Raw genomic sequence first — 12,681 nt, forward strand, 5'->3', positions numbered from 1 at the left:
CGATCGATCTTCGGGGCAATACGGAAAATACGTCGACACGTGGAATCCGCGGCACGCGGGCGCTGCCAATCCCGTCACAGGCAGCGTGACTGAAGTTCGGCAATCTTGTGGCGAAGTCGGAACAACCGTGCGTCGCATGCCGACTCGGAATTCGCGATGCCGCGCCGCGCCGCACCGCTCCGGGCAGAAGACGCGGCGCGGATCTCTCGGTGGAATTCCGCGAGAGTTTCGAGCGTTTCCCCGAGACGTCATTTATGAATGCCACTCGAAACTTTAATCGTTTCGTCTGCCGTCGCGCAGATTACCGCTGCGAACGCGCTCGAGGGAAACGTGCGGCGCGACGCAAGATGCTGCAGATGAGGTAGACAAATGTCGTCGCGCTTTAAGTTTTCCCGAGGATCACTTCAGAGATCCTCGTAACGGCCGACCGCTGTTGCTTGCCACTTCCGAGTCAGGTAATTGAAAACCTAAGAGGGATTTTAATACCGAGAAATAACGGATAAACAACCCTGCGTCCTACTTTAGTCGTACAATCAATTTTTACACAGCGATGCGGTGCTGCGAATCCGGGTATTTGCATGATTCGCCCCCGGAACCAAGCCGCGTTATTACGTGATTCGTGATTTTTGATTACGGACGAGAGGTTCGGGAGCTCATGAATATTCGAGGAAACAGCCGCCGTCTAATCACTGTCGATCGAAAAATAGCATGGTACGGGGTCGAGAGCCGACTGCGAAACGCCGGGGCACTAATCGTCCCGTCTAATCCGATGCTAATATACGACCGTGGAGCGCCGCCAAGAAATCTGCAAGTCGTAGCAGGCTATGTTCGAAGCCGATCCCTTAGTCGCGTCCTTGGAGTCTCGGAACGAGCAAAATCTCTTCGGCTGTTACAGCTGGGATCCTGTCCGTAAACTTTGTTTTCTTCGTCCTCCGAGATGCCGGACGTTCGGGAGGGAGCGAAGAAAATGGATGTTCGTAACGATAACGTAAATGCCTTACAATGCTTCGACCTCGGTCCTTGCACCGTCCGTTTACGTGTTTGCTTTGCGTGCAACCGTACCTTGTTAAAGTTTCGTGCGTTCGAGATGGCGGCGCGGAGCTTGACTAGTTAATTTGTATACCCGAATTGCCCGGAATTAATCACATTGCCCGGGATATTCGCCAAGCTAATAAATCAAAACGGACTAAAATAACAATTGAACCACTATGTACGATCAATCAACGGGAACATAGCAAAAATGAAATAATCTTTTTAGGAAATAAATTTAATAAATTTAATTTTAAATAAATAAAATGGAGCGATTTCAACGATTTCATGAAAGAAGTAGGAATCAACGAGCACATGATTTGAAAAAACAGAGGGGTAAAATAAATGTGGAATTTACGAATTTATTTACAATCACAGAGCAACATTGAGTTGCATTCCATATTGATATCATTAAAAGATTTAATATATTAATCACACATGATTCTTTGCAAACTCGAAAAAGTATCCATAAAAACTCTTTCTGCTTAAAACTGTGTAATACATCTACAAAGTCTGATTGATTTTTCCCGGAACATCTAGTAGGAATAGGAACCTTCCGTGACTAGAAAAGGATCGCGCGAAGTTGAATAATATTACGACCTATATTTTCCGACGGTTTCAAAAAGCGCAAGCATTCTTAAGCCCGTTCTGCAATAAGTCATCTGCAGTTGGTATAGGATATCGTTAGTCGTTTATCGTATGTCGGATTTTAATACGACAATCATATTGACAAATTCAATAACTATTTCATCAATATTCATGATACAAATGAAATAAACGAAGGTTCATTACTTTCATTAGTCGTCGCTCTTTTCATTAATTATAAGCTGTATGAGGGTTAATTATCTTTTGTTGCGATATACCAATATCCGACTTATTATAATTTTTTTACGACGAACGACAGCAGAGTCACATACGTCCAGACACCGACGTACGACTTATTGTAAAACGGGCTTTGGCAAATGGGAGTCCTGGAGTCACGTTCTTAGCAGTTCGCGCAGGAAGTTCCTTAGAAATTCTTTTCATTACGTGGCTGTATAATACTGCGGTAAATTTTCGCATTGCAAGTTGAAGTTCATCCAATCGACCTGAAAACCCAACGAAAGCGCAAGGTGAGCAATATCGCAACGTGTAAGACGTGCAGCTCGGTACGTTTCCCCATCTCCCTAGTGTGATACATTATATCGTCAAGAGGACACTCAAGAAGCTTGCATTATCGATCAAATATTCCGCGGATGAATTTAGAAGTCAGACATATTTTGCGTAACATATTCTGCGCTAAAGTTCGCTCCGTTTTACGGTTATACACAACATGTGTACTATAAAATTTCTCTTCGGCAAAAATCCCCGATGTGAATAGTAAAGCGTGCAATGCTTATGCACACTAATGTATACATGCATCATGATTTTTTTCCCATTAAACATGAATTGTACTGTTGGAGTATAAATGAAGGAAAATAAGTGAACTAAATATCAGTATACCATTCAGCTCTTGCAGAAAACGTTATGGTGTTGTCGACGTTTGCAGCAGAATTAGTTTTTTTTCCCTCCAAGAAAAGTAAGAGAAAGACGTACGTATCAATTAACCCTTGTGCACAAAAATAGATTTAAAAATTCTTAAAAGCAAAATACAATTTTTTAAAGGAAATATTAAGAGACGTAAGATGTATGATATCTATTGATAGTTTATGCGAGATGTGTAGTAATTATATTGCAGCATATTAAATTACATGTAACATTATATTATATTATACATTATATTTACATTTTTTATATCATTTATATAATTATACTGTCTATGAAAATAACGAAATTCATCAACAAAATCTTCCTTATCACGCTGCAGAAAAATTTTGTTTTAATTAAAACTTGATTTGGCCACTAATTTCCATACCATTTAACATTGAAATTAAAAACTTGTTATTTAATATTTAAAATTAAAAATTAGATATGCAAGAATAAATTATTTGTATTTAAATACGTATACTATACTGAAACAATTATAACGAATTTATAATTGCCGAGATTGCAAATGCAAAACTGTATTTTCTTTTTGTTGTGAAAAACAGTTACTGTTGCTTACACGTAGATTAATTTATTATGAACATTGAGTTTTTAAACACAAAAACATTTATCACAAAAAGACTGAAAAATTATCAAATTTTGAAAAGGTGTTTCTCCTTTAAATCTTTTGTTGGTACTTCTAAACACGAAAAAAAAAAAAACGTATTATAGATTAACATTCTCTCTACAAATCTGTGTCAGTTTAAAAAATATGTGTATCTATATCTAAATATGCTCCTCTATAACGTATTATTCGCATCCACTTATCATCAGTTACGAGAATCGCAAGATCGGAAATATGAAACGTTAGGTTTGTAACATTGCAAAGAAGAACTACCGTGGAGATCGCGAGCTGCACGACACAATAAACAGTTTATGGAGATCACAAAATATGAATAAAAGCGCAAGTTCTTTCTATCGTAAGAGACGGTTCTTCGATTCGGAATAATCGAATTATTTACCTCGACAGTAAGATAGTATTCATTTCGAAATACGATAAATTTACTGGTTAAGAATATAAATTACTGCGATGCATTTAAAAAGTTCCTTAGATAAACCTCCGTAGGCTTGCCTTGAAAAAAGATTTCTCAACGTAACAGTGAGCTGAGGTATTATACCTTTAACAAATCGTTAAGAGACCTACTTTCGCGTAGATCTCGCGGGAGCCCGAGTTCGGAAGCAATTATAACTGCTGGCTGGCGTAGTTTTTCTTTGTGAAATAGAAATTGTCGAGGTTTCGCTTCTTCTCGGGAGATGATACGATTCTTGAATGGCAAAACGTGCGCGCACGGCGACAAGGACGACAGATGGAGGTGAGTTTTGGATTACAATGCATTTATTCGTGTATGTAGAATTCCTATATGCTCTCGACGCGCATATATAGAAGAAGCCTCGTATTTCCGTGCCAGCGGACCGGAGACGCGGACGAAGACGCATGGAATCTATCTCTCGATCTCTTGATCGCGATACGAATTTTACCGAGCGTGAGATACGCGAGTCTTTCCTACGCGCGGGGCGAAGACGAGGAAAAGAAATCTGTTCCGCGTCTGTGACGCGGCCAATAGCTCTCTCTAGGATCTCCACGAGTGTGCGAGCGCGAATAGAATATGATGCGATCTAGCGTGCACGAGTATACGCGCCGGGACCCTTCCCCTTTAATATAATCGTCATGTCCAAATGCAGCTGCGCAATTCGCACGCAGCATCCTTGTACCGTATGCGACGTACATGTGCGTCACTAAAAGGATAGGGAAATGCGCATACATTCTGAAAATACAGACTCGTGAAAGTTGAGCAATTCGCGATGCAATATTTTTTGCGTTCTAAGTGCATGGTGGAAGGTATTGTGAACGTTTCTGAAGACACGTGATATTTGATCTCCACTTTACAGCGGCTGAGAAGGCGCCTCTCTTGATAATCATACTGTTACATATACCTCGCGTATTCGGAATAAAAGGAAATTGCTTTGAAAATGTTAAACTGTTTGAATATCATGAAGGAAATTGATCTGAGAAGTAGTCTCAGTTACGGGAGAAAACTTTAGACATCTTTGAGATAAAATATTGGCTTTAAATTGGGACATATGCAAGATCGAAAAACCGACCAAAAACATCTTGCGTCAGATAAGGAAGTAAATTCCACGAGTAAAAATTAGCTTCGAAAAAGTAAAAAAATGTATGAAATATGTAAAAATATTAAAAATATATATGATTAATATTATCCTTTCTAAAAAAATAAAATGAGGAAACATCTTCTCTTTCTTTTGGGGAGAAGAGGAAACTCGAGGAAGGCGGTTTAAAGTATTTTTGTATTGCACGGACATTCAGGCAGATACAAATCGCCCTTCGTAGACAATTTCACCGAACCAACGCGAAACTTCTTGCTAAAGTGGCTGTGCGTTTAGGTGAGAGTTTACAACGGTAAGTTTCGAGACGTCCCGTTGTCTTTGCCGTCGTTTAAAAACGACACGTCGGGCTGATAGATGTCGGATAAGTACGTGTCGCTATTTTATCATCGGCCATCTCGTCCGTAATTCAATTTCTTTCCGGGCTCTTTTATATTACTCTTTATCACGCTCGGATGAAGAGATAAAGAATATTCAGCGGCATTAATTGATATAGAGGAAAACGATTCCCTCACTTAACGCCTATCATTTGCATCGGGTTTTTTCTCATCTTACGATAAAACGCTCGCGAGTGGCAGGCTGTTAAAGTGGCATAAAACTGGCGACGAGCTCTGAGATCGCACGTCGATTGCAAGATTAAGAGGTTGATTCATGAGTTATGTGCAAAGCTCGTGTCAATTGGCAAACGATCTTTTGCTACATTTTTCACGAAGGACATCCCGCACGTCATGCAACATGAATATAATCGAAACGCGACGCTATACGCTACGCGCAATGGCAATGGTAGTGGTAAAATTATCCACGAGCATTGGTATACCGAGCATTATGAATCTTGAATGATACCGTAATGTTGGGAGAATTAATTTGATCCCTTAGCTTCGTTCGAGTATTATCAACGGCCGGAGAGGCGGAATATACTCTGTGTTTAAATTATTAACGCTCCAATTATTTAGAACGTAGGATTATTTGTGTAAACGCATTATACGCCATTTGCGATATTAATAAACGCGACGCTGGAACCGTGAAATTATCATAAATCCCGATTTCGCGTCTTCAAAGGGCCCAACGAGCGTCGCGCAATCCGCCCCGCCAAGCTGTAATTATTCCGGAGATATATAATTATTCTCGAAAACGTTACGTGCTCGTGGCACAAGCGGATTTTCTATTCTCCACTCTTTGCCGTATCACTCGGACCGCAATACTCGCGGCCGCAGCCTCCTCCCGTCGCCTATATATACCGCGTTTCTATTCTACTCTTTTTCCTCTATCACCCGGACTCCCTTTTATCACGACAGTAGCCACGTACTGGATGATGTAGGTACTCGAAAACTGTCGCACGGGATCCGCGCCTATCGCGTCTCTCGTGTGCGAACGTCGACCTCGGGTTGCCGCGCGAGTTACATCGTTATATGTTGCGGCCCGCCAGGATATTCCGCCTTTAAAAGCTTAAGGGAGAGAGAGAGAGAGAGAATGTAATAGTTGCGAAATCATAAAGTATAAAACTATCTGTATTCCCTCTTTTTCATCACTACATCAACTTATTCGAATAATTTTTTATTATTCTTTTTCATATAATCGGTTATATTTTGAACGATGTTTTTTTTTAAACAAGCTTTTTCTGAATTTTAATCATGGTTTGAAAAAGTCAATCTTTTTTTGCAACTTTGATCGCTTTTAATAAAATTATAGGTTTTTTTTTAATTGATTGTTATATCGAATCATAAACCATTCATTTTTGAAGAGATTAAAAACATAAAAATTAGTCGAGTGTGTAAGTAAAAAGATAATTGACATTTTAGTTATTTTCAAATATTTTTTTTTTTTAAATCGATCGAGGAAATGACGTGAACGATATTCGAAGTGCCTGCATCTCGTATCGAGAAAAATTCGCCGCGATATTTCTCCCGCGTTATGTTTCGCCGCGATTTGTTCACGGCTTCTGGTTCTGACTGGCTGGATGCGTTTCTTGCTCGTGCTTGACATGCAGCTTGCCTGCATCGACATTCGCCCGCGTAAGCCGCCACGGAAATCGTAGGTATATCCGCGGATCGATCAGAGTAATCGCCTTTTCTGGAGTTCGACCGGCCGGATCCATGAATGCGGGCCGCAAATTTGCAACAGCGCCCGCCGCCGCGCCGGCACATGATGGACATCTCCCGATGCGAGACGCTACGAAAAACTGCACGTTCGCTACGTTCCCATCTGCGTCACTTGTCACAAGGAACGTAATGTGGATTTGGGTAGAAAAACTGTGGGGCATTGTAGATGATCGTGGAAAGGAGAAGGAATGATCGTCGCGTATTTATAACGCGTCCTAAATTAGAAAAATCATTCTTTTGATTTCAGTAAATATCAAGACGCTTTCGACATATAAGGGCTGGATTCGGGGAGCGCGCTATTAGCGCTATTTGCTTGTTCTATCCTTGTTTTACACCTGATGAGCGATAAAGACAGAATGATGCAATAGCGCTAATAGCGCGCTCCTCGAATGCAGCCAAGATGTCCCTGATATCGCATCGAGAGCTCGCATTAGGCCGACGCATAAGGATGTTCGATACATGTGTTTTTCCCCGAGATTCATCGCTCATTCGCTATTCCCTTTATTTATTCTGCCGGATGAAATATTTTTCTATTTCCGCGCATCTCGGTTCGTGCGTAGGTCGCTACTACTCCGGCTACAACGGCGCCATAAATTATTGATGAACAATATCTTGAGATGCCGTTTCTTCCGCATTTTCCTGCGACCTTCCGCGAGCGATTCCACGTCGGATCGCGGGAATAAATCCATCCCTTTTTCGAGCCGTCGCGATACGCGCGCACGTAGAGAAAAGTTACGTTCGCCGACCTCGCGTTTGGAGAAATTCTAAACGGAGTAGTTCTCCGACTGAGGGGGGAACTTTCGCGACTTTGGTCGCGGAAGATTCCCAGAACGGCGACGATTTCAGCCCTCCGACGCCCTGGGCGCGCTCCTTTCTTTTCCTTCTCCCGAATTCGGAGGGAAATTGGGAATCTCATTTGCCCTTCATCCTGTGCTTCGCCGCGCTCGGCATGCTCTCCGAACTTTCGCAAATAAATACGGGTACCACGCACGAGGGCTGAGCCGGGAAATTGGAATGAAAAATACAAGAGCAGAGGTATCTGACGAAGAGACTTCGATATCGCGTAAAAGCACACAGAGGAATTAGGGTAATGTTAGTTTTTTTTCCCCCGAAAAATCCAATTTATTTTAAGTTTTTTATGTCAAGATATAATGTACCTGTAATTAACAATTATGAAGTTTATATTTAGTTCTTGTATACGTTGACATTTAACTAGGTATAAAAATATCAAATAAAATATTTCACATTGTCAGGTCTAGAGAATGTATAAGATGTAGGATCAAAGAATTTGTAAACGGAAGCGAACGCAGGGAAAATTGGCATATAGAGATGTTTACTTGCGCAGAATAGGACTGTAAAGTTTAACGAATCAACAAACGTTTAAACTGTATTTAGAAATGAAGTGAGCGTTCAGTAATAAAATACAGAGATTTAGTTGCATGCTCGTGCGCCCGTTCCCACGTACCCGAAGTAATCCGGGCAGAATTCGGTGTGCTAAGCTGAAGGAGAGGATCTTCTCCTCTCCCACGTCGGTAAGATAAGAACAGGTATTACGACGTTGTTAGGCCAACAACGCAGACGAGAGAGAACTTTGTAAGACTCTTCTTTTATCAGCGTGTTCCGTTCGGGTCTTCTTCAGTCTTTCTTCCGCGATTTCATTTCTACTTTTAAAAGTTTCCTGTCCCTCTCTCAGGTGTTCTGCCCTTTCGTATCGTTCAAAAGTTCGTCGGTTAATTAACAGTCACGTTTAACAACAGATAAAACAATAACGAACATTTACGACTCGTAGAAACTTCAATTTTACGTATTTATATTATTCGTGTATTTCAGCGAATGTTGCAAATTGTTTTTCTCAACCACTATTGCCGCGTCCGTTTCAACATTGGATGCGCGCAATGCGCACAACATTCCAAATTTTCTTTGTAAAATATGCCAGGATTATACAGCTACCTGTATGACGAAATAAAAATGGAACGAGAGGAATGTAGCTGTAGCGAGAACTTTTGCAAAAAGCAGCCTTTTATCCTTTTTAACCGTACCATGAAAATTTATGACCGCGCAATGCTATCATTAAATTATACAGGGAGCGTACAATTCCGCTGTTGAAACATTTATCAAACTTTAGTTTAGCTAACAGCCATCGAGCAATTTCCCTTGTAACCATAATGAAGCGAATACCGCTTCAAATTTAAATCCACAATAATAATGGTTCGCGAAGTCAATTCAATGGGCGGAGGCTTCGAAGTTGCTCTCCATGAATTTTATTGTCGAGACGATTATAACTTTGTCATCACCTGCGACATTTATGGATGTACATCGTGGCGCGTTAACTCGACCGGCAACGTTAAATTTGTACGGCTCTCTCGCCGTGGTGAGCGTCGCGTGTTTGTTTTCGAAAATCTCGTTAACCGTCGTGAGCGCGATGTCATCGCCTTTATGTTTGTCTTAAGCCTCTTAGAAACCCGCGGAACGTCGACTTAATGATACCGTGGAGCTGAATTTCATCCCTTGTGCGGAGATTAGCATTTCCCCCTGTGCCGTGTCGCACAATACGGACAAATTTGCCGCGGAAACCGACGCTGTCGTTCAACAATTATTCCGTCAATTATTCGATATCATTTATCGCGCGCGCGCGCTCAACGTAAATTTTAGGAGCGCTTGAAAGTTGCAATGCGCAGTGTATGCACGAGCGAACTTTGATATTCTCTTGCAGCTTCACTCGTTATCTGACTAACGGATGAGGTAAGACTGCGCCAGCTTCACCGGCGTTGCTACGCATCGGAATAAAGAGAGGCTTCGGAACTACCTGAGGAAATAATTAATAAACAATGGCCGTCTTATTAATATTATTGAGATACTAAAGTCGCTCGTTAGACATCTCTCCTCGTCAGACATTTAATGAATCTGGATCCTCTCCGTTGCGATGTAAACCTCTTTCAGAGGCTTCTCGCTCCTTTGTTCTTCGGATTCGCGGTACTTTGACGAGAAGCGCTTCGGGACTTAAAACTCTGACGCGTCTCGTCGAGTGATGACTCGACAAAGTGGAAATTTATATCGCGCGGTCATTTTCGTAGCGGCGAAAGGAGCACGAATCTACGAGGATTTGATTCTGCTCTCGTATTCCGAATCATGCCGAAATTGGGGGATTTTCGAGTCAACGACGCTGTGCTATAGGGGGCGAAACACGCTAGAAGTTCGTTGCACTCACATACTTGGAGTGTTTCTGGTTCCTGGTATAGTTCGCGCGCCCTTCTGACCATTCTCACGACGGCTGCCGTGTCGTCACTTGGACCAGAAGTTTCCTGATCTCCAGCGGTTCTCATTGAAATTCTGAACACACTTCGCACACATGCGCGCCACGCGAATAGCCTGCCCTTCCTCTCGCTCTGCCCGAGACATCGAGTTTCAATATTTCCTCAAGAAGTTATTTGAATGGCTACCGATCTCTCCCGACTATTCGCGGCAATAAAACTGGCCAATATTTAACGAAGCATGATGGTGCAATACGAGAACAAAATAATACACATTTCTTCGTATTTCCTCTAGTTTTTTGAAATATAAACGTGAAGGATATAAATGAATATGAAAAGAGAAAAACGTAGTAGCTTCTTCTGTTATAGTTCATGACTTATTTCTCTGCTTGTTATATTTATCTAAAAATCATAGATGATATTAACTTAAATAATTATTCAAAACATATTAAGACGATATTGGAACGATAAACGTTTGCGTATTAGAAATAAAAAAAGATATATTTTATCGTAGTAGGCAGTGAATTTGAAAATGTCTTATCACATTAATTTCTTGGGTTAAAAATTGGCCTTTTGCGGAACTAATTTACGTAGATTGCCGTTTCCGAGCAACTTGCGGCGGCATGTCGACCGGAGAACGTTCGTAATTTCATTTCGGTGAGCGCTAGCGGACGCCGGAGTTCGCAATTGATGACCTGGATGGCGTTTGTCCCGTGATGTGAGAACAAAAGCCGGATTAATGACAGGTAGACGATAGCCGAGGCGATCTCGAATTGTAACAAAATCCAAAGCTGCTGGTAGGAATAAAATGATAAGAACCTGATTGTTTGACATTTGTATTTCAAGTTTGACAATCTTTTAACAAGCAAGCTGTTTTACCTGCCGTCCCTATATACAAAGTCACTCGTTCAATGTAAATACGTCGCTTCTCTCGACCTTCGGTGACAATAGCGAGGAAAAACTCTACCTGCCTAGATATGTATTCCCTTGAATTTCTCTTAACAAGTGTAACGGCGCCATTCCCACGTTTTTCACGAAATAGTTATCGAATTTTTGTCATTCTTTCATTCTCTTTTCTTAAAAAATAAAATTCGTATGTGATACTGTTCAATTTATTTTAATACATTAATTAAGTTAATATATTGGTAATTGAAAATTGGATATGAAGAAATATTTTACTACGCATAATAATAATTTGGTATCGCACGGTCTTCGAATTGAATGAGAGAACACGGAATTAACTCCAGATGAAGGAAGATTATATATAGCTTAAAAGGAACCGCTGGAGTTGGAGCATTAATGGCGGTTGAATTATTTTCGCCTGTCGTATAAGTATGTCTCTCGCCGAGAGATTTCTCTTTGACGAGATACGGATCGCGCGATAAGTCATGACGAATTCTCTCTGAATTGCGTGGCTAGTCATGTTATTCGCGATAAGATCGCACTTACCGCGACCGAAGACTTTTCGGGGAATTACGGCTAACAATTTCAACTAGTTGCCTTCGAGAGAGAGCGTCGAGAAGCTGGAAAAACGGCGAGAGACTTGAGCTAAAAGGCACGGGACGTGACGGGAAAGTTCAATCGAGGGATTCCAGAGGAATTGCATACGCGGGACCCGGTGCTTAAGTGTAACGAATGTTACGTCAAAATCCGCATGAAATAACGCCGCTCCAGTCGCCCCACGCGACAACGGAATTTCGCGCGACGCCGTTTTCCGCACCCTAGAATCTTGTTACTCGCGTTCCGGTGTGTCCTCTCGTCGGCGTAAACCCGGAAATACCGCGAAATGAAGTTTCTTCCCAGAATACGCGGCTCCGTGCAATATTTTGAGCGTCTCTTAATCTCGCTCTCCGTAATTTGCTTTTTATACGACCGAGATGCAGACGACAGGATCGTCTCGCTTCTAGTCCGGCGTTGCACATCTGCAAGCATCCTGGCAATTTTATCCTTTGTCTTTTCTTTATGTTTACGAGACTAATTATTAAGTTAAATGAAGACTGTAATTTTGTCGCTAATGATTATATGCTCGATATAATTTAAACGACTGGAAGTTTGAAGTCAAAGTTTAACGACACTTTCGCAGCTTGTCGTCTTACCTATGGTGATTAGAAGTCTCTTTTAATCACGTTAATTAATTACGTAGATGTGCTGCTTTGTATATATATCTGCTGATATAGAAAACGTAATACGTTAAGCCAGCTGAGTTCCCGTGCGAACTGCGCCGGTTGTCATCAGAGACGGATTGTGGGGAAGAGACAATGAAAGAAAGACGGTAACCCACAGGCTAGCGGAACGGTGCGTTTACTAGGCTCCCTAAACATTGTGCTCTTGAGAGACGGTGGAATGAATGATGCACACACTTGCGAAACGCAACGAAACGGTGCGTTTACGAGACGACGGAAGGTTGCACTTATGGCTGGCGGCGAGACGGTTTTGCCAAGAACAGTGATGTATCTAGGTTTAAATTCGTAACGTATAGAATCAAGAATCTCCGGTGTTAGGGAAGAGCGTATCTTCAAATTTTGGCTATTTGAAAAAGAATACGAGAGTATAGACCCGGAAGGGAAAAACGGAACGAGAAAAAAGTATTCACTGTGGATTAATTATCGTAACAT

This window comes from Temnothorax curvispinosus, unplaced genomic scaffold, assembly GCF_003070985.1.
Source record: "Temnothorax curvispinosus isolate PA1 unplaced genomic scaffold, ASM307098v1 QBEX01010630.1, whole genome shotgun sequence".
Classification (NCBI taxonomy): domain Eukaryota; kingdom Metazoa; phylum Arthropoda; class Insecta; order Hymenoptera; family Formicidae; genus Temnothorax; species Temnothorax curvispinosus.